This window comes from Rhinolophus sinicus, chromosome 14, assembly GCF_057876585.1.
Source record: "Rhinolophus sinicus isolate RSI-liver-muscle chromosome 14, RSI-T2T, whole genome shotgun sequence".
Lineage (NCBI taxonomy): Eukaryota > Metazoa > Chordata > Mammalia > Chiroptera > Rhinolophidae > Rhinolophus > Rhinolophus sinicus.
The window spans coordinates 27885236-27907588 of record NC_142514.1 but is presented as its reverse complement, the minus strand read 5'-3'; the positions used below and the strand labels follow the sequence as shown (position 1 = coordinate 27907588).

At 47.5% G+C, this 22353-nt stretch overlaps 1 protein-coding gene, 1 long non-coding RNA gene and 1 other non-coding gene across 8 annotated transcripts in view; 1 reads left to right on the top strand and 2 right to left on the bottom strand.

Moving 5' to 3' along the window:
- Positions 1 to 22353, top strand: part of MYCL (MYCL proto-oncogene, bHLH transcription factor) — an 84439-nt gene that overhangs the window by 52235 nt on the left and 9851 nt on the right. Inside the window, exons 2-4 of one of the 6 annotated variants that reach the window (XR_012497181.2) lie at positions 369 to 3511; positions 4433 to 4725; positions 7663 to 7891. The exons of 2 other annotated variants lie outside the window; for them this stretch is intronic. The gene's annotated coding sequence lies outside the window, so the exon portion shown is untranslated. Of the gene's footprint in view, positions 1 to 368; positions 3512 to 4432; positions 4726 to 7662; positions 7892 to 22353 lie in introns of those variants that run through there. 3 more of the 6 variants (XM_074334477.2, XM_074334476.2, XM_019737133.3) reach the window with 3 other exon arrangements.
- LOC141572633 (U6 spliceosomal RNA) lies at positions 2490 to 2596 on the bottom strand. The gene has a single exon (XR_012497941.1). It is a non-coding gene; the product is annotated as a U6 spliceosomal RNA (small nuclear RNA).
- On the bottom strand, positions 5676 to 12725 carry LOC109450131 (uncharacterized). Its single transcript, XR_002137799.3, has 3 exons — positions 12554 to 12725; positions 8775 to 8989; positions 5676 to 7776 (listed from the first exon to the last, which is right to left on the bottom strand). It is a non-coding gene; the product is annotated as an uncharacterized LOC109450131 (long non-coding RNA).

Sequence of the window (22353 nt, the reverse complement as noted above, 5' to 3'; positions counted from 1 at the left end):
CAAGACCGACCATTTCCTCTTCCTGCCGTTGGCATCTTTGGGGCCCTCAGCAATGAGGGAGAAAGATGAGGCAACGCCATCGCAGTCGCTGCCCCTTGCCAGCAGGAACCGCCCAAGTTGTGGAGAGATGACGGGACCACAGGCGCTAGTACACTGTGATGATAACAGCAACCTTTTATGGAGAGCTTCCTCCATGCTCAACATGATCTCATTCAGCCCTCACAACCACCAAATGAGGGTGATGCTGTTATTATCCCCCATTTTACAGCCGAGGAAAGGCAGACTCACAGATGTGGCAGAGCCAGGCCTGGAAGATTTTATCCCATCCCAAAGCCTTCCTCTTAACACCCCTGCTCTGTCCCTCTTAGCAAAAATTACCAGAAGACTGACTGAATGGGTCTCCCCAGCAAGAAGCCCTGGGAGAAGCAAAGCTACAATGGCGCTCTGTGTTGAAACAATCAAAGAAAGGTCTGAAAAAGGGTACTGAGTAATCTGGTCCTTGAAAGAAGATGGGAGGACATTAGTCTAGAACAGAGACCAAACATAGATGCCAGAAAACAGTCTTTTCTACCACCTCTCAGTTCCTTATGCCAGTGTCATCCCAGACAAGAGGCCGCTACTGGAGATCAGTTTGCTCTGATTAGTGAAGGGGCTGCTGGGAGAATTCTCAAAGGCCACTCACCCCTGTATCTGCTGTTGCTCAGCTTCAGGCACTTTTTTCCCCCCCTTAAAATCTCTGCCAGGAGGAGATAAGAGGTCTGGCTGCCTCAGGATGGCCACATCAGGCCTCCTCATATACCTCAGCAGATCACATCTTGGCACACAGCTCTTGGCCACTGCTGAGCAGAAAGGAGCCAAAATAAGGCCGTTGAATACTGTGAAAAGGGCATGGACTGGCTCCTACGGCTCTGCCTGAGCTCTGTGACATTGTTCTGTCTGTTCCTTCTCTGCGCTGAGGTGGACTCTACGATCCCTTTCAGTCCCAAGATCTTCACTTCTGTAACATCTATGTCACGAGTGATTTTAGATCCCTCGCCAGACCATGAATTCCGGGAAGGTAGAAACCACATCTTTTTTTCCTGCTATTGTATCCCCATTGAGAAGCTTGGGAACTGACTCTCAGTAGGAACTTAATAAATATGTGTTCAATGATGCATGCTCAGTCTTCCTCAGGTACAAGCACAAGAAGGGCCCATTCGGAAAAGCCCCAGGCTCCTCCATTTACTAGCTATGTGGTTGATCCTGCACAGCTCAGTTAACTTCCCTGTTATAAAGTAGGGATATTAAGAGTGACTACCTGACAGGGTTGTTTTAGGTATGAAACAAGAAAATGCGTATGAAGTGCTTAGCATGAGTGCCTGGGAGCTGAGGCTGGGCTGGTCCCTCTCCTGGCCCGATTCCAGCCTGTCAGTGTAGCAATGCAAGATTCCAGATATGGCCTGACCAAGCCAGCACAATAGGCCTATTATTTCCCCAGTCTGGACACGACACATTGTTAATGCAGCCTAAGGCTGCTGAGCTTCGGAGCCTTTCTCTCTCATGATTAGTTCCCATCAGGTTGTGGTCAACTAAATCATTCAGATCCTTTTCACTGGAGCTGGGGTCAAGTCAGGTCTCTCCCCCTGCCTCTGCTTTGTGTAATGTCTTGGAGCTCACAGAAGGACAATGTCATCTTGCTTATTCCAGCCTGTCGAAATTGTTTTGAATGCTGATTCTATTGCCCACTGTTTTCTCTCCTTCTCTAAGTTTCAATCCAGGCTGCTCCTTGGGACTTCAACTCCACCATGTATACTGTTAGTCAGGGCCAACACTCATAATATACGACTGCAGACACTCATTCACCATTAACAAAATCAGGGCATTGCTAATCCAACAACTCCCAATTATTGAGCAACCACTGTATGCTGGGCAAGCACTGTTCTAGTGCTTTATGCATACCATCTCACTTACTCCTCACAACACCACTGGGGAATTGTTAACGCCATTTTCTAGATGATGAACCTGAGGCTGAGTATGGGGAAGCAAGGACTAGTTTTATAAACCCAGAGTGAGGCCTCGTTTTCTGACATCGAGTTTGGTTGTAGACTTATCATTAGAGATGTTGTCCTCCAGATGCAAACAGTGCCGACCACATGTCTCCATTGGCACTCTTGGCCACTCTCCTTCCTACCCCCTGACTTCCACACCACCAGGCCTGGAGCCCAAGGGGCTTTGCTGAGGCCCCAGTCCACAGTGGGCAGAGGGCAAACTTACCAGCCCTATTAGCCTCATGAGCCTAGAGCAGAGACCTGGACCCATTCTTTTTTTTTCACCTCATTTAAAAGAAAATTTTATTATTAGTTTCAGGTGTACAAAACAACATAATGATTAGACATTTACACCCCTCACGAAGTGATAACCCCACCAAGTCTACTACCCCTCTGCCATCGTACATACCTGTGACAATACCGTCGACTATATTCCCTATGCTGTACTTTATATCCGGTCACACAAGTATGGAATGCTTCACGAATTTGCATGTCATCCTTGCACAGGGGCCATGCTGATCTTCTCTGTATCATTCCAATTTTAGTGTATGTGCTGCCAAAGCAAGCACTGGACCCATTCTTCATACCAACATTCTTTCTGTCTAGGATAGCAGTGAGGACAAGGGCTTCTCCCTGAGGAGCAGACAGACGGCTGCCCACTCTTGGTGGGACCACTCTCCCAGCCATCCCTGACCCTTTCTGGGTCTAGCCCGGTCTCACAACCTAGGGCAAATGAACTTCAGAGCTCCCCTTGTTGCTCTCTACCTGCTTGTGACCTCACAGTGCACCATGCCCAGCCTGGACTTCTTTGTATACCCAAGATATGTATGCCCTCCCCTACGGGCTTTTGGGGAAGGTCACCACTTCCCCTCAGCTTCTTGGGAGGCAGAGCAGCAGAGTTAAGTGCAAAGACCCCAGGAGACAGATTACCTGGCTTCAGAGCCTACTCAACCATTACAGTTTACTCCTGGGCAAATCAGTAAGTCTGTTTGAGCCTCACTTTCCCTACCTGTCTAATGGGGATAACAATTACACCTATATCATCGTGTTGGCATGAGGATTAAGTGGGGTGCTTAGAACAGTGCTTGGTACATAGTAAGCACTAAAAAGGTGTTTATTATTTTTAATATTATCATTATCATTATTAGTACCTTGGGCAAAACCTCACCAAATAAGGCCACTTAAGTCAGAGGTGAGAACATTTGATGTAAATGGCTATGGACTAGCTTTATGTCTAGGGACTCAAGGTGGTATTTCCAGCACAAGGCAGGATTGCCATGTGGAGCTGTTGGGGGTATTGGTGCTAGGAAATTGTTGCTAAGTAAAGGTGTTGTCAGGTGCCAGTGTTGCCAAATAGGATAGCTTACAGTCTGTTATCCAATAGTAAGATCTCTTCAGTCCCTAACGAGCAGACCCTCCACCATAACTTCTGGAGAAAAGGAACCCAGCCCATGTCCCAACAATACTTAGCTCAATAGCTACCGGTAAGTTTACATCCTGGGTGCTAGCACTCTAAGAGCTGAGGCCAGGGAATGGCCAGGTTGAAGAGGTACTGGTGGGCAGGCCCTGGAGCCAGAGCTTCCTGGCACAGGTGCTGTGTTGGGAATGCTTCAGCCTCTTCCCCATTAGCCCCTTTGTTTGCCCTGTGTGTGTGTGGGGGGGGGGGTTGGGGTGGGGGGTAAGGCAGGGTGAAAAGTAGGAAGGACAGACTCTTGAAGATCCCAAGAGAGTCTCTTTGGGGAGGAAGTAGATGACGGTCCTTGAAGTCGCCTGAGGCTGCCAGTTCCTTCCTGGCTGTTGGTTGGGCAGTTGTGGGGCAGGGGAGGCCTCAAGGCTGATTTGTGATCCCACGAGGCTATAGACCACTCCACAGGGAAGCCCCCTCTCCTGGACTTCAGATCTGGGCTAGGTGATGGGTCTGGCTTCTAAGCCTCAGTTGTCAGGGGCCTAGGAGAAGGAAGAGTTCCCAGAGATTCTTTGTACAAGAAAATAGGGGTTCTATGGAAAGTAACCTCACAGGATGATCTGATCATAAATTCTTAACCAGGCAGGTCATGGCGGGTAGTCATGCCCAGGCGTATAACTTCTTTACTAAAAGGCTTATTTTTGCCTTAAGCAAGCCCTGTCCATTGTTTCTGTGCATCTAGGTTAACACTTGTAGATGTCAGAAGTAATACCCCTTGAAGGCGTAACCACTTCCAATAAGCACATGGCTTTGTTAACTATCCTATAATCCAATCCCTACCTTGCTTCTTCCCACCTCTATGCAACTTTCCTATGTCCTCTCCTTAATTTCAAATGCATAAAAGAAGCTGCAAAACTGTTATTCTCTGAAGCATTTGAGATCTTGCTCCTCAGCATATATTGTCAGTTTAGTTCAAATAAACTCAAAAAATTGTCTATAGGTTTGGACAGTTCTTACATTGACACTTGGGATACCTGGTGCCACCAACCAGTGTCCCTGAATCTTCTCATCCTGGACTTCCCGAAGTTCAAGTTCCTCCCCAGAAGAGAGAGACAGCCCTACTCCCCAGGAAGACTCTGACTGCTGAGAAGGTGTAAGAATAATGGAGTGGAAGAAGCTGAGTAGGTCAGCTTTGGCTCAGAGAACCACATCATCTCAGGCCATGGCACAACTCTGAGGGAGCCCCAGGGGTTGGATCAACACACCAAGTAGCCTCAGGAGCTACAAGATCAGGTGAGGACACCGGAGCCACTCCCTGGCCTTAGAGGAAGGGGTGGGGAGTGAAGCCTGAATGATACTTCTCCCTTCCTGGCTGGCCAGGACTCTGCCCTGGCTCTCCTCATGCTCACCCCACATTCCTACATGGAGGTCCTGCCTTGGTCTTCTGGCTTTGACCCTGTCAGAGCTGAAAGAGTCTTTCAGAGTAAGTGACTTGCTGGACTCAGGCCAGCATAGCAGAAGCAGAACCTGCCTTGGGAAGCCCTAAAGTCCTGCCTCTGGGCCTCCGCTTATCCATCTGCCCAAAAAGCATGTTGGACAACCCAGCACCATGTAATGGCTGCTTCCACCTCCTCTATGACAGAGGCAAACCTCCAGCTTTTGGGGGCTCTCTCCAGATTTCATGGCAATCCTGTGATCCTCACACTAATTAGGAACAAGAGAGAATGGCATAGCTGTGGTCCTTAACAAGTGTGGCCTGGAGTCAGGCTCATCAGGTTTGAACCTAGTTCTGTCTCTAGCTAGCTCTGTGACTTTGGGCAGGTCACTTAACTTCTCTGAGCCTCATGATCTGTAATAATAACTCATAGTGTTGTCCTGAGGATCAGGTGAGACGATTTGTGTGTAAAAACAAACCTTACAGTTGGCTCTCAACCAATGTTAATTGTCTTTCCTTTACATTCCCTCTGATTGGTAGGATGTCTTTGATTAATGGACAATGGAGAAACACATTTCTGTTCATCTTAAGACATGAGGGCCTCTAAAAAAAGAATATTTGGAAGAGGTGTAAAAGTTGCCTTGTCAGTCGTTCACTGAGCCTATTCTGAGTCCACCCAGCAACACAGAGATGAATAAGGTAGGGGTGATCTTGTCCATTGAGGGGATCACATCTCATTGTGGAGACAAACATAAGCAGACTAGGTTACAAAATAATGTGGCAAAGGCCTAATAGACATCCCAGTTCACAGAGTTGAGAATATGAGATTTTATTTGTGGGCAGAAGTCTGGGAAGGCTTCACAGAGAAGGTGACGAGGGCACTGAACCCTGAAGGATGAGTAAGAGATCCTGAGACATGGAAGGGCGTGCCAGGCAAAGGGAACACCACAGACAAAGAAGTGCGATGGAGGATGGTGGGGACAGAAACAACGAGCAACTTGGGCTGGCTGGCCATCTGCGGGATGGGAAATTGGTGAGCCCTAAGGCTGAGACGATGAAAGGAGGCCTTGCATCCTGGTCCTGCAGACAGTGGGGAGCCATTACAAGATTCTGAGCAGAGGAGTAAAATGACCGCATCCGTATTTTATAAAAATAGCACTGCCAGTTGCTATCGTCCTCAGGCCCATATCCCATTTCTCCTGGACTGCTACAGCAATGCCCTAATGGGTCCCCTCTGATCCAATCTCCAACAACAGACAAATTTTGAAAAAACCAAATCTGACCATTTCACTCCCGTTTAAAGTCTATATATTATACATATTCAATAAATGTTTGATGAATGAAAGACTAAATGAATGAGGGGGGTATCTATAATAGCTCCTTCCTCTATGTTTCTGGATCTATGGGTCTAAATAAAGCACTTCCTGATTTCCTTTCTGGAAGAAGTGAGACCAGAGAAAGGAAGGGACTTGCTTAAAGTCACACAGCAAATTAGCAGCAGTGGGACTCTGCTTCCCATCCTTTTGGAATTCTGAGGGGCAGCCCTTGCAGAGAAAGCCCCAACCATGTTTTGTCTGGAATCTAAGTCCCCAGGATGGACCCTCCAGAACAGAGCTAGGAGGACCACAGAATACTCCTTCTACCACACACACCATCCCCTCCAGGCAGAAGTAGGGTTGAGATGGGGAATTCCTCCTCCTCAGCTTGCAGCCTTGATCTTTCCCTTTGGGGCTTCCCCTAAAAGGAGGATCAGGGATCTACTAGGCTATGGGCTGGGTGTCAGGTTCTAGGCCACTGTAATTACTAGGCTGGACTTTGAGTTCTGGAGCTAAGATGGGTCTGGGTCAGGCTGTAGGCTTTTGGGTAGGTAGGTTCTAAGCTGAACTCTGAGCTGCTCTGGGCTCTAGATCTTGGGTTTAGCTTTGGACTGAATTCTAGGCTCTGAGCTTTGGGCCTTTTGGTTCTAGATTCTAGGCTGTGAGATGGGTGATAGGTCCAGGGCCCAGCTCTAAGTTCTAAGCCCTGATCTTTGGCTTTGGCTGGACTTTGGGCCTGGACTGAGTTGTGTTCTGGGCTGTGCAGTCTTTGTCCTGGGCTCTGGGCTTTAGTTCTGGATTCTTAGCTGGACTTTGGACCAGGGCTGGGCTTGTTTGGGCTCTAGGTTCTAGGCTCTGGGCTGGTGTCTGAGGCTGGGCTGGGTTCTAAGCCTGAGGCATTAAGCTGTGGTCTCTATCCTCTGAACTCCAGGCTCTGTGCTTATCGTGTTGAGTGGAAGTAGGGGGGCACAGAAGAGAGAGAAGCAAATTCTTGAACCTCTTCCTCACCCCATTCCTCTTCTTGGAGACTCAGTTTTGCTCTCTTCTCATAGTAGAGAGGGCCAAAGCGAAGGTGGACTTTAAGCTTCCTGACAATCAGGAAGAAACAAGAGGTGAAGGGTAGGAAAAGTGGCATGCAGAGGTGTCCTCAGAGTGTCAGGATCCATCCTGTTTATTATCAAGGACCTCCCCCACAAAGCAGAGAGCAGTGAGGAAGCACAGGTTCAGCCCACAGCCTGAGTCCCTACAGGAAGGCAGGGGAGGCAGGCAGCAACAGGGGCTGGGACCCCTCCTACCTCATTCCCAGAGACTTCATCCCCATCCTTTGTTCCAGCCAGAAGTTGGGCTTGAAGCTCTCTGTCCCCAGAAGAGGTAATTCCCAGGGCTCATCTAAGCCTTTGCTCAAGTCGCGCCCCTTACCCAGACTGCTTTCTCCCTTACAATGGACTACTTCATATTTTATTTTCCTTCCTCCTACAGCTGCTCTGGAGCTTAATGCCCAAGAGGACTCCTCCCTAACTCCAGTGTTGGACATGTGCACTCCATGCTGCTGCCACGTGCACGCCACAGACTTCACTTGAGGGGCAGGAATTCCTGTAGGGAAATACAACCAAAAAAAAAAAAAAGAAGATTTTAAACTATGCAGGTCACATGACTACCCAAGGGAAAAACAACCAAAACTTGTTAACAGGATGTCTCTTCATGAGTACACTCAGTTCCTAACTTTATTCTCCTATCTCAGATCTTCTTTCCCTCACACCCACAGAAAGAGACCACCTTCTCAGTTCTCCACCAAGCAAAATCTCCATCAGGCTCTGTGCAGGAAACCTTACCCCCTAAGCCACAAGGACTAGGATCAACAGGAGAAGAAGCACTTAGCATAACACTTCCCAAAATCTGAATTATTCAGTCTAGAAGAATATCACAGCAGGAGGATGGATGGAGAGCAGCCAAATAGCTTAGGGTGAACTCGGCAACTTTTACTCTCAATGTCCTGTCCCTTTAAAGTCTCTCCACCAATGAGAAGTGAGAAGCTATGCCTCCTCCTCATTGTTCAGACTTGGCCTTTGGGGGCAAGTGGGGATGATAAAGGGGATGGTTGAAAGTAGATCAAATACACACACACACACACACACCTACAAAAGACAAGTGTTTATTCTCAGGAACAGCATAGTCTACATCTATATTGAGGAAAAGAAACACTTTCCTAAAAGCTCCATAATCTGGTCCCTGCCCATAATGGGGGTAACTCAAATTATTTTTTAGAGCAAGGTCAGTTGCTCTGGGTACATCCTCTTGCTTTAGGCCATGCCCCGGCCTACCATGCATTTCAAAAAAAAAAATTAGCCTGGCAAAGAACATCCATCCACGATGGTCCCTCTTAGATATATAATGTCCTTGTAAGAGTTTTGAAAACATTACTTCTGTCACTTTGAACCAGATGGAAATTATGGGGTTCGGGGGTAGAGGGCTAGAATTTTTCCCACTCCTGAGTACAGCATTCGAGAAGGGTGAGGCAGTGGGTTAAAGTGCAAACTCATTCTTTATGTTCCATCTCCAATCCCCCCTCTGACCAATTCATCCTCCCTTACAGCTGTTTGTCCTAGAAAAACCTCGATCTGAAACACACAGGGCTGTGAAACTCCCAGTTGTGCTCAGTTCTTGACGTGTTTCGTGTTTGTTCATTCTGTCTCCCCAGCCAAACTGGGAGCCCCTGGATGCAGGGACTTGGTCAGGATCCCTTCATTCAGATGAGCATTTACTGAGTCCTGGCAGTGTCAGGCAGAGTTCTTGAGGAGTTCAGAGTCTAGAGGGAGAGACCAACAGGTAAATACATCATTATAGTAAGTGTCTGATAAAAATGATGATAGAGGGAAACATTGGACAGATATAGGCAAGGTTGTCATGTGCGACTCTGGGGGTCTATACAACTGGTCCCCTCAGAGTTAGTGCAATGAGATAGATCTGGTCATATGCGAGACCCGAGGAGGCACTTGGCTCAGACTGGGAAGCCTGGGCAAGTCTCTTGAGGGTACCAGGTATTAGCTGAGGCTCGAAGGGCAAGTTTGTCAGGCAAATGAGGAGTGAAGGGCAATCCAGACCCAGCAAACACCATGTGTAAAGCCGTAGTGGGGTAACATGCTAGTGTTGGGAAATATCAGGGAGTACATTTGGGCAGAAGCACTGGGCACATGGGGGAGAGTGCCGACAGCTTGTTTGTTAAATGAGTTAATGAATGTAGCAAGGACTATGCAGTTCACCCTGGAACAACATGGGGGTTTGGGGCACTGACCCCTGCACAAAACTTCGCATGTAACGTTAGACTCCCCCCAAAATTAACTACAGTCGTCCCTCAGTATCCAGGGGAATGGCTTCAGGACCCTGTGTAGATACCAAAGACCCAGGATGCTCAAGTCCCTAACATAACATGGTAAGAACAATGCGTACAGTCAGCCCTTCACAACCAGATTCCCAACTGCGGATGCGAAGCCCGGTGATACAGAGGACTGGCTGTGTAGTTACTGAAAAAAAATCCACATATAAGTGGGCCTGTGCATTTCAAACATAGTCTTCAAGGGTCAACTGTAATAACAAAAATCATAATCGCCAACATTCATTAACCCCTCACTCTATACCAGGCACTGTACTAAGTGATTTATGTGAATGTTCTCATTTTAACTTCACAACAACCTCGTAAGGTAGATTCTTTATGATCCTCCCCTCTGCAGGTAAGGAAACAGAGGCTCCAAGAAGTTAGTCAGCCTGCTCAAGGTCACAGAGCTAGTGAATGGCAGAGCCAGGATGGAAACCCAGATGTCCTGGACTTTAGAGCTCTGAGCCCTTGATCACTGCTTCCCTCAACACTAGTGCCCTTAACTTTGGGCAGGGGTGGCCTCAGTGCAGACCCAGCTGGGCACCAGCAGTCACCTCAGCCCCCGTTGAGCTTCACGGGCAACAGGGCCTTCACTGTGCACATACATGGCAAGAGTCAGCTTCTCTCGAGCAGGAGAAGGGGAAATGGGGAGGGACCCTCATGAGTGAATTCTCTGGGCAGATGAGAATCGCCCTTGGGATTCCCAGAGCTCTTTGGGAGGACTTTGAGGAAGGCTGGGATCCTGCAGAAAAACACTATCTGGTGACTTTGCTTTTATCCTCGGCATGGCGTGGCCTGGGTATACCCTGAAAAACAGCCACATTCTCTTCCCCTCTTTCTTGTCTGCATGTCCACAGCACCTGTGTTTCAAACCCATCAGGACCTCCCACCCCTCCACCCCTCTAGCATCCATCCCTTCCTAGTTTTACTTCATCTTCCCTCCCATAGGGCTGGCATTGCTGTTGCCAACACCTTCCTCTGCCTTCATCCTGGGTCAGACCCAGCTGATTCCTTTCCTATCCCAGGCTACAGTGAGCAGCTGGAGGAAACCACGTGACCACATGTGACCTCTGAGTTTACTTGTCCCACAGCCCTTTGCCCAGCCCTTGCCAACTTGCTGGCTTTCCTCGGGCTCATTCTGGGGCTTTCCCTACTCATGTGACCTTAAATGTTTGAGCTCTACGGACTTCTTCCTTTAACCCTCTTTCCTCTCTACCCCATCCTCTCCCACCCCTTCAGTGACCATATTTATATTTATAACTCCCCAATCTACAGCTCCACCCACATCTGGATGCCTGAATGTGTATTTCACATACTTGTTAATACAACTAACATTTTTTTATTTGTTAGACACTGTGCTTGGTGAATGACGTGGACCCTGCCCTCATGAGCTCACACAGTCTTGTGAGCAGATTGACCTAGGCAATTAGAAAGGAGTGTGTTGGCAGAGAGCTGAGGGCATAAGAGAAGAAATAGCTGATCAAGGAAAGTGTATCGATTAGGCTTACGTTTGGCTTTGGGTGACAGAAAACCCCAAATCACAGTCATGACAACCAATTAAAAGCTGAGAAATAACTATTCCAGAGCTAGTATGGTTGATCCCAGATCATCAGAGTCCTGGTGTTGTTGTATTGCTCTACCATCTTTCATCCGTAACACAATGCTTCTATCTCATTGTCCAGTATGGCTGCTCAAGCTCTAATCATCACAATTACATTCTGCCAGTCCAAAGGAGGAAGGTATGAAAACAGTATACTCTCCCTTTAGAAATAGTTCCTAGAAGTTACGCACAACACTTCTGCTCACAAGCTGTTGACCAGCACTTAGTCACAGACCCATACCTGGCTGCAAGGAATTCTGGGAAACATGATTTTTCCTCCAGGCCACCCTATACACAGCTAAAAAGCAGGGTTCTATGATTAAGACAAGCAGGATTGTGGATATTAGGACCAACGAGTAGTTTCAGCCTCACACTTAACCTGAATTTTGAGGGATGAGTAAGAGCGAGCTAGCCAGACCGAGTAGTGTTTTAGGCAGTAGGCTGCAGAGTGCCTTTTTGGAAATGCAAGTCATTTGGTGTGTCTCCAGTATGGAGTGTGTATCCGAAGTGATGGAAGACACAGACAGGATCACATGATCTAAAGAGCTATTCTGAGCAGAGAGTCACCCCTACAGTGGAGCAGGGTAGGACCAGCTGGGATTAAAATTAGGTTCCTCCAGATAGCAGCAACCTGGGTGTAAAGTTCCAAGAGATGCCAACTTGTAATTGGACTAACTTCCTCAGCTGGGAGGCTCTGGAAGCTCTAGAGCAGGGCTGCAGTACTGAGGCAATCATCTAGGACAGGTTAGTGGCAGCAAGGCCACTGGCCTCACTGGCCTTGACCACTGGTCAAAGGCAGGGCAGTGGCCACACGAACTAGTTGTTGGAGCATTCTCCCAGACACATCACCAGCACTTCCAAAGGTTATGTTTATTTCCCTGGGGTTTTTGCAGACATCAGGGCAGGCCAGTCAGCTGGGTGTGGAGAATCTTGGCTCTTGAGAGAATATACCTAATCCCTTTGACCCTGTCCCTACTGCCCTTTTCTGATCCCGCAGCGAGTGGACAATGACCTTGGCCTGGGCCACCTCAGAGAGTTCATCAGGAAATACCAAACAGCAGCACCTCCCACTGCCTAACAGAGCTCTCCAGCTCACACTCTCCCCCTGTCCTACTTCACACGAGACACACATCACACACAGACACACCAACACACATTGCTTCCACCACATACCCGGGTCCACATCTACTTCCACATATACAGTTATTTACACACAGAAGTCACATACACATACCACACCCATGCTACTTATAGGCACAGACCTCCAACTCCCCACATCACTTAGAGACACACACACATTACATACAGACGTATACATGCTACGCATGATGTTCTAACGTGGCTATGCTTACCACACAGCATGCCACGCATACATCCATATCTACACATTTACTCACCTACACATCACACACCCAGGCCTCCACTGATGTTGGGTCCTGTGTTTGGGGGACGTGTTCCCCTTTCCATAGGAACCCTTGTCTTCTGAGCTTTGACAAGATAGAGATTCAGCAAGGCCGTCAGAGGAGAGAAGGAAGCACCCCTAACACCCCAACCCAAATACATATACTCAACCCACAGCAAGGGAGACTGGCCTTTCCCCCAGTAGCCGTTGGGTCCATGTTTGCTGCCGACGTCAGCAGGAACATGGAGTTCTGGCCAGGGGATCCAGCGTGGCGCTTTGGCTCTGTCCCCACTGTCCAAGATGCCCTAGGGACGACAGTCCGAGTTAGAGTCTGGAAGGAAGGCTGTGCCAGACCCACCATGTCACAGTCACAAGAAAGCCCTTATGTAAAGGGCACCATGAAATGTGCAGGGCACCTACAGGAGCCAACCCAGCGGACCTCAGGAAAGGGGGAAGAGGAAAGGCCCTCACAGTTAATGATGTCTACTCTGTGCCGGGCGCCATGCCCAGACCTGCACTCAACTGTTATCCCATTTTACAGATAAGAGAATGGTAGGGTCTTGCTTTGAACCTGAGAGTATTTGTCCCCATAGCACTGGCCAGGGCCCTGAGGTTGGGCCAGGATACTGCAGCAAAGTGGCTCCAGGGCAGGGGTAACCCCAGAAGTGGGTAGGCTGCATGGGGCTCTGTTCTGGTCTTCTCCTGCTCTCCCTCCTCCTAACCAGGGAGGCAGGATGCTTCAGCCCAGGAAAGTAGAGCAGTGGGAGACTAGGAAACAGTTGAATGGGTTGTGAGTTTAGACCCAGTACTATAGGCTAAGCTAATATTAGTCCTGGATATTGAGCCAAAGCTGGTGTCAAGCCAGGAGCTGGAGCTAAAACTTGAAGCAGATCAGAGCTAGAACCAGAGTTGGAGCTGAGCCAAGAGCCAAACCTAGAGCTGCTATTGTCACCAGAGCAAATTCAGGCCAGCACAAGGGGCTAAACCAAGAGCCAGGGCCAGGACGGAGAGGACGGGAAATGGAAGCAAAGGTGTTCCCACTGCACACTTACAGAGCCTCCCCAGTATGGCAGGTACGCTGCCGGCCGCAGAGGGAGGGACACATCGGTGTTCACGTTGCTCAATAGCAGAGAAAGACAGGAACACAAAGAACTTTAATCCAAGGCGCACTCGCCTCTGGCAAAAGGGCCCTCCATGAAGCTGGGCTTTCAAAGGTGACCAGACTTCAGTCAGCAGAGATGGATGAGGGAGATGGTGGTAGGCCGAGCAGTCAGTGGGAACAAAGGCCCAGAGGTGAGAAAGCCCAGCCCAGGGCTTGTGCAGAGGAGGGTGAGCTAGCATAGTATTTGGCTGGAGCAGGGCAGGGGAGCAGTAAGCATGAGGCTGCTGAGCCTGGTGACCAGAGACCACCCTGGTGACCAGGGATTTGGATTTTATCAGAGGGCAGCAGGACATCCTTGGCAGGTGTTAAGGAGAGACATGGTCAGACTTGTGTTTGAGAAGAGCCCTCTGGCCGCCGATGAGGAAGAGGGACCGGAGTAGGGGTGGGAGAACTGGAAGGCAGGGAGACCAAGGAAGAGGCTGGTGTAACAGCCAGGGAAGGGGAGATCACGAGGGCCAAACTGGGACAGTAAATCCCGGACTGGACAGAAGGGGACAAATGCAAAATCTGTAGAGCGGGTAGGATAGACAGAATATAGTGAGCATTTTTTGATTGAGTGTGAGGGAGAGAGTGAAGGCTGGGAGGACACCCAGGTTAGAGCCCAGGTGTCAGGGCGGTTGTGAGGCCGTTGCAGAAGTGGGGCCATCTCAGGAGAAACCACAGGGACAGAGCCTGAGCTCCAGTCTGTCCTCCCAACTCTGCCTCTCGCCAGCTGCATGTCCTTGGAATGCTACTTACACACTCTGAGCCTCAGTTTCCTCCTCTGTAGAATGAGAGAAATTTTATTTCTTCCATAGGGTTCTCATGAAGATTAGACAAAACGTGTGATGGTGTCTGGCACGTAGTAAGAGTCAATGCATGTTGCAAAGCTCAGCCCTGCCCCAGCCCAGATCTCTGGCTCCCAAGCAAGATCACTGGCCTCTATCAGTGACAATCCTAATACCTCCTGGTCACAAGGGGTGGGGCTCCCTAGCCCGACCTAAAGGTATCCTACCATGTGACAGTTACAGGCAACTCTGGTCTCCCAACTTCCCCTCAGCTCAGAAAAATGTCCTGCGTGCCCTGTTTGCTCACTCTCCAGCCAGGGGCGGGGCTCAGCTGGGCCCTTCCTCTGAGCTACCCTTCCCAATAGTGTCCCAGAGGCCCATCAAGTAGCCCTGGGGGGTAAGAAGGAGCTTCTGAGGGGCACTGAGGTATCTTGAACTTGACTCGTGTTTTGCTTGCCCCACATCCCCCTTCATTGGCTGCAGCAGGCTGTGGTCAGAATCCCTCCTGCCCACCTATTCCTCAGTCCTCCTCTGCAGTGAGGGATTGGGGAGTGTCCAGCCCTGCAGGATGGAGGCTAAGGTCACCTGAGGAGGCAGCTGGACCTTACAGAGTCTTACAAGCACCTCTCGTCCTCCTTTAACAATTTTTCAATCCCTTCAACATTCACAATGCAATCTCTCAACAGTCCTTAACCCCTTAATGTAAACAGAACCTCAGAGCCACCCCAGGCATCCTGCTCTTCCCACGAAGCCCTGGGGCGATTTTACCTACTCCCCACGCCTCCGGTCTCCCCATCTTAAGCCCAGCTCTCTCCTGAGCACCAGACCCCCGATATCCCACTGATCTCATGACATACCCAGACACTCAGACCCCACATGGCTAAAATCAAACTCCTTTTTCTCTGGACCCTCAGGTCAGTGAATGGGCCTACCTCCCACCCAGTCCAGAAACCTGAGTCAACCTTGCCTCCTCTCCCCCACATCACACAACCTGTCAGTTCTACTTTCTAAGTACCTGTCACCTGTCTGCTCCTTCTGTCTGTCTCCACTCCACTTCCTGGTAAGGTCTCTACATCTTCCACCCAATCACTAACTTTTGGCCTCTGGCCCAGCTGTGAAAGGCCTACAGATCTTTTCTTTGATTCAGGGGATTCCAAAGTTTAAACTGCCCCCATTCTGACATGTTCGAGAAATCTTTTATCAGAAGATGTCCCAGAAGGCAATATTTTAAAATCAAGCAATCAATAATCACAACTTAAATACAATATCTGCCTTTCAAAATAAAGATGGCTTACAGACCCTTGCGACAGTGGAATTGCCCAAGAGTTTTTTTCTGGTGCAATTAACACCATTTTGCAAAAGGCATACAAAAATACACTATTAAAAAAGTGACTGCGCCTAGCATAATACTCAATAGCAGCTTATGAAACACAAACTTCCCAGACCTTCGATCTTTTTAAAAGAAGCCAAAATCTGAATTTTAAATGACATTTCACAATGTTGACATGCTGGAAATTAGTTTTATATCAGCTTTAAAAATCTTTAAATCCACTGTTCAGACACTCAATATGCAACTTTGGGCCCCTCTGATGCATTCTCCACAGCCCTTTTAACATGGTCTTTTGCAATAAGAATAATTATTTTTTTTAAAACAATCCTACAGTTAATGAATGCTTAGTAGTTGCACACATGGTTCCAAGTGCTTCACATGGAATTAATTTAATCCAACACTCAAGGAAGTAATGGATCACCAAATCCTCCGTGCATTTACTCCAACACTCCACTTGCTGAGGCCCAAAGGGGTTAAGTAATTTGTCCAAGTTACACAGCTGGTGAGTAGAGGAGCCAGAATTCCAACCAGCCATCTGACCACAGAGCCACAAACTGTGAAGGTCCTTGGGATGATGGACTGTTTTGCTCACCAGCTCCTGCAACAGCTAAATAATTGATGGATGCATGAATGAGTGAATGTATGTGAGTAAATGAACGAAAGTGCAGATCTAGTCTTCTCTGCCCAGTTACCACCTGCCTGAAAGCCACAGGCAGCCCTCCAGCCGTGCACACCAAGCACTCGCGCCGGGGGTCTGGGCGACCTAATGGGGAGCCAGGCTTGCACAATGCAGGTGCGGGCTGCTCCCTCCCTTCCGTTGCTTTGATGCTTGGGGACAGCTCCGGCTGCTGCTTCCTGCCCACAGCCCCAGCCCTGCGATGTCCGGCTGCCCGCCCTCCAGCCCCAAAGCCCCACGCAGCCCTGGAGTAGGAGAGAGAGGTACAGAGGAGGCGCCCCTTGCTTGGCACCCAGTGTTTGACAAGTCCTAGCGAGAAGTCTGGTTTCCTGTTCCAAGTCCACTTCCTCCTGGCTGTGTGCTTGGGGGCACTCCTGCCAGCGTTGCCACCACTGGCTTGTGACCTCCTGGTTCTTCTAGTTCTGCCTCCACCTTCTTGACACAGAGTGTCAGGGTGATCAGTCACTCAGACCAATATAAATTCAGTACCTACTCCACCGCTCCACAAGAATGGTAACAATAGCTTCTACATCATGGAACACCTTCTAGATGATGAGAATGTCCAGCTGAGCGCTTCACATGGGTCATCTCATTTAATCTTCACAATAACCCATGTATGATGAGTCTTCTTATCTCTATTTGACAAGTTACGAGGCTGAAGACCAGATTGTGCCTTTCGCAGGTCGTGCAGCTATGGGTGGCGAAGCCCAGACCTGTCTGACGCCAGTGTCTGGCTTGTTCCTGCACAGTGTTCTGTATAACCAGCCACTCCAATGTTTCAGCCCAGGGACCTGAGCTAGGCTTGTGGGTACAGATGCAGGGGGGAATTTCTTGGCCCTCAGGAAGCACCCCTTCTGATGACAAAACACTTTCTAATGCTGGATGAATTAGGAAGTCACTTCACTGCTAGGCAGACAGAAAGGCATGCCTGAGCACTTAAGCACAGAGAGATTTCAGGTGGGGGGAGCAGCGTGCACCAACCCTGAGACTGGGTGGGGACCTCTGGGTCAAGCTGCTGCAACAACACAACAGCGCTTCCCCCCACCCCCAACTGTACCCGGCTACAGCCTCTACCTGCTGAAATGGGTTGTTCCATCCATGGGGACATCTCTAAGTGTGTCTGTGTTGGAAAGACTTCTGGGAAAGCTTATCTGTTCCCCAGAAGACCTAATATGGGAAAGGCCTAGACAGTGATGTCCTGGTAAATATTTAATAGCTGACATTGAAGGGGGGAAACCCTGATATGTTGCATTTGTAATATTCCACCATGGAATAAATATTCTACCATAGTCAATGTCAAGCTACCAAAGTAGGAGTTGGACAGTAGCACACCATTATATAGTACCATAACAGAGACAGTAGATTACAGTAAAATAAGTAGGGAAGGATGAGTTTGGAGTCTTTACTATCTTGGTTTTTAGTATTTATTTAAATGTAAATTTATGTAATCAAATTTTTAATGACCGTGTTTAACAATCAGCTCCCACGATTCCTGAAAATGCAACAACCCTTCTCACCCAGCTGGTACAAGTGACTCCAGCACAGCACTGAGCCTAAGTAAGTCACTCAGGTCCTGGGGCTGGCAGCTCCTTCGCTTCCCGCCACCCCACCCCCCGCCACACACACACACACACACACACACACACACACACACACACACACACGGGATTCAGCATCTATCTAGCCTGGGTTTCCCTCTAGTGGACAAAAGAGTGATTCCAGGTAATTCTCTTGCTCCACCTGGGCCCAGAGCTCAGAACCCGGAGCAGGGAGTGGATGAGATTTGTCACCCCTCATGAGAAAATTTTCTTAAGGAGGGTCCATACAGTTTCACAATTGTCTTCAGGCACTAGGCACTTGGTGTTCCACCTCTCAGGGGCAGTACCTGGAGGGCCCTCTCAGCTTACGCCATTATCACGATCTTCAGAGCCTCTCAACAATCCCATGTCCTCCTCCATGTAGCTCAGGCTGATTACATCAGCCCTTCAAGCATGTGGATCCCTCCACCCCCCATCAGACCTATCTCTAAGAAGGCAAACTGAGAGACCCTGTTTGTGTTAAGGATTAAGTGTTCACATAACTCAGCCCACTGGGGAAACACTGATGAGGACCATTCATACGTATTGGGCACATATTAGAAAATGGAGTCAATTAGATGCAGAGCTGGGGCTCAGGACTCGCCCTCCTGCGTTATGCTTGGACTCTCTTCTTCCAGAAGTGACCTTTCCAAAGCACCGATATATCTGTGTCACTCCTCTACTCACAAACCTCCTATAATTCTCCATTGCTTTCAGCATCAGTCCTTAGGCCGGCATTCAGGACCTTGGTTGAGACCCCATCCATACTGTTTACCTTAAATCTCCAAAGAAAGAGAAGAAAACTGAGATTTTTGAAATTTTTTTCTGGGCCAGGCACTGTGCTAAACACTTTGCAAACAGTATCTTATTTGATTCTCCAATAATGCTGCTAGGTAGGAATAACCACTTTACTGGTGGGAAAACTGAGTCAGTACAAGCTAGCTCAGTGTTACACAGTTTGCAAACAAATAAGTTTTATATTCAGCCTACTTCTCTTTGTTTTTGAAAGTTGCCCCTGTCTCTGTAGGCCTGGCCCCTTCCCCAGAGTGGGGCACACAATCTCCAGAACCCCTTTCTCACTGCACTTAAGGTAAGGCCACATTCCTTAGAGTTCTAAGGAAAGGACTGCTTTTCAGTGAAACTCAAGCAGAGGTAACAGAGCCACAGACATGGGATAAGAAACCAGACTTTAATCTGATTAAATTCTCCTGCTATCACCAAAGTCCTTCCTCTCCCTTCCTTTCCCCTTTCTCTTCTCTAACTCTCCCTTCTCATCCTCTCCCACCTTCATCTCCTTAGCTTCCACTGGAATCCTAAACATCTTTAAGGCTCAGATCAAATTTCCCTCCTCCAGAAAGCCCTCTCAGACAACCTGGCTTAGGAATCTACTTAATGAAAGTGAGAATTGTTGCAGTTTGAAAGGAAGAGCTGATTTCTGGCTAAATGTGAGGATTGATCACATGTGTTTATCTCTACTCACTCCTGAAATTCCATTGAAATGACAGTAAATGGATTAGGTTTGAAAAAAAAAAAGAAGAAGTATGAATTCACAAGGAAAGGGAATAATATGGATATGGGATTTTCTTTTTAGGGTACTGAAAATGTTCTGGAATTAATGGTGATGGAATTAGTGGTGAAGAGAGAAAGAAAGAGAGAGAGAGAGAGAGAGAAAGGGAAGGAGAGAGAGAGAGGAAAAAGAAAGAAAGAAAGAAAGAAAGGAAGGAAGGAAGGAAGGAAGGAAGGAAGGAAGGAAGGAAGGAAGGAAGAAAGAAAGAAAAGTTAAGGAGAAAGGAGAAGTTAAACCTTTACCAGCACATGGATGTATAATATAATAACACACATAGAGTATTGTTAACCAGGAAAGCTCACCTGAGCTTCAGTGTCCAGAGTTTTTACTGGGGTTTCAATATGTAGGCATGACTGATGGAGTCATTGTTAACTCAATCTCCAGCCCCCTTCCCCTTCATGGAAGTCAGGCTGAGATCACATGGCTCAAAGCTCAACCCTCTAATCACATAGTTGGCTTTTCTGACTTGGCCAACCCTTATACTGAATCATCTTAAAGTACTTAGGGCCCCACTATGAGTACCTTCAGGGCCCACCATGAATAACAAATACAGTCCTATCGCTTGGGAAATTCCAAGGATTTGCGGGGTGGGGAGGCAAGGGCCAATCAAATTATTTATTATACAACAGACCCACACCAAGGTACATCACTGAAAAAAAACTGAAAATGCCAAGACAAAGAGCACCTCCTAATTCCAGAGAGAGAAATAGGTCACATACAAAGGTTTGGACATCAAATGATATCAATCTTCTCAATAACAACACTGGTTGCTAAGAAACAGGAAAGCAGTATCTTTAAAATTCTGAGGGAAAATGATTTCCAATCTAGTATTCTATACCCCATCGAACTAGCAACTAAAGGTGTGGGTATAATAAAGAGAATTTCAGAAATGCAAGGTCTCTAAATTTCACTTCTCAGGTACCCTTTCTCAGGCAGCTAATGGAAGATGTGCTCCTTTGATGGGAGGAAGTAAATCAAGAAAGAAGAAATGAGCTCCAGAAAACAGGGGAGCCAACACAGGAAAGAAGCAAAGGGAATTTCTGGTATGATGGTGAAGGGAAGTTGCAGAATGACAGTTGTGAAGCAGGTCTAGAGATCAGTAAGTTCAAATTGGAACAGAAAGACAAAGGGCTCCAAGAAGAGATGTTTCCAAGAAAATAATGGAACTGAATTATTACCTCACATGCTTGACCATTTGTAGCTCTAGTGGGAATGTGTAGGGTTAAATTCGTAGTATATGCATAGAAATCTAAGCAAAAGAAAAAAATGAGACAATCTAACTCTGAAAAAAAATTGTATAAGAAAGGAAATGTAGTTAGACTACTCCATAATCATACAAAATACTATAAATATTGAATATTTATTTTAAAATTGAATTATAATTCTATTGGGAGAATAAGGGAAGACCAAATATATGGGGGTAAGAAGAGAACTATAAGAGCTACATCTTCTTCTCACATTTTAAAATGTCAATAAGAATTTAACAATCAGGAAAAGTAGATTATCTGGATTGGTCAAAATATGGAAGTAAATATTAAGGACAAACACCAGCTAAAAGTGTAGCTGCCTTTGAGGAGTGGGAATTAGGGGTGGTGAGGGAAGGGCAGAGATAGCCCTTTTTTTAACCTTGTCATACATTTAGTTGATTTTTAAAAACTATGTACATGTATTATTTTGATTAAAAACATATTTTAAGAAAAGTAAAGGAAATTAAAAATTGTAGAAAAATTGAGTGTCCCTAGGGTAGCATTTTTTACTTTGGTGAATTCATCACCATCCTGGGTCGAGACATCTCAGAAACCAGAGCAGTTAGCCCTAAAAACGGCAGCATCTCTATGGAACAGACACACATTAACCAGGCTCATGAGACTGATATTTCAAATCAGATGCCAATTCATTAATTTATAAAGGGAAGCAAGGCTTTGAAGCCGTCCGGTTCTTCTTGTTCGCTGATAAGTGCATTCTCTCCCTGGGGGCAGATCTACATAGGGAACAGAGTGGTTTTCAGTGAATTGCTTGGTGATCCAGAGCATGAGTGAAGTGGGTGTTGAACTGGCTGGTTTCAAAGAATGATGCCTCCATCTCCCTTGTTCCTGGACCAGCATCTTTGTCCCCAGACAGTGTTCGGATGGACATTCTGTCTCCATCAGTTAAGTTGACATTTATCTCTATTTTAAAGCATTAGAGGCTTGTGTCCAGTCAAGCAGGCAATGTATGTACAAAGCACCCATGACGTGACAGGCTCTGTTCTGAGCCCTGAAGTTACAGCGGTCAACAAGATTGACATGTCCCTGCCCTCATCGAGCTTACAGTCTGTTGAAGAGACTAACATTAAACAAAGTGTGCAAAGTGAAGAAACAGCCTAACTCTCAGAAGACAACTTATTTTTGCAAGTTTTTGAGGTGGGGTCACCTCCTAGTTACCCTCAGGTATCACCTACAATGAACCATGGGGAGGCGCTGTTGAGTAAGGACTCATCTAGATAAAGAACACCCATTTTCCAAGCATAGATTCCCAGCTTCCTGTGGATTCTAAATCCCAAATCCTTCCAGTGAAGTGATTTTCTGTTTAAATTTATCTAGGGCTGGTTTTTGCCATTTGTCACCAAGAACTCTGACTGGTACAGCAACAATTTCAAACATCTGTGGACCAGATAACAAGTCCTCAAAAGGCAGTTCCAATGCCTCTGCCTCAGGGCTGCAACCAGAGCTGAAAC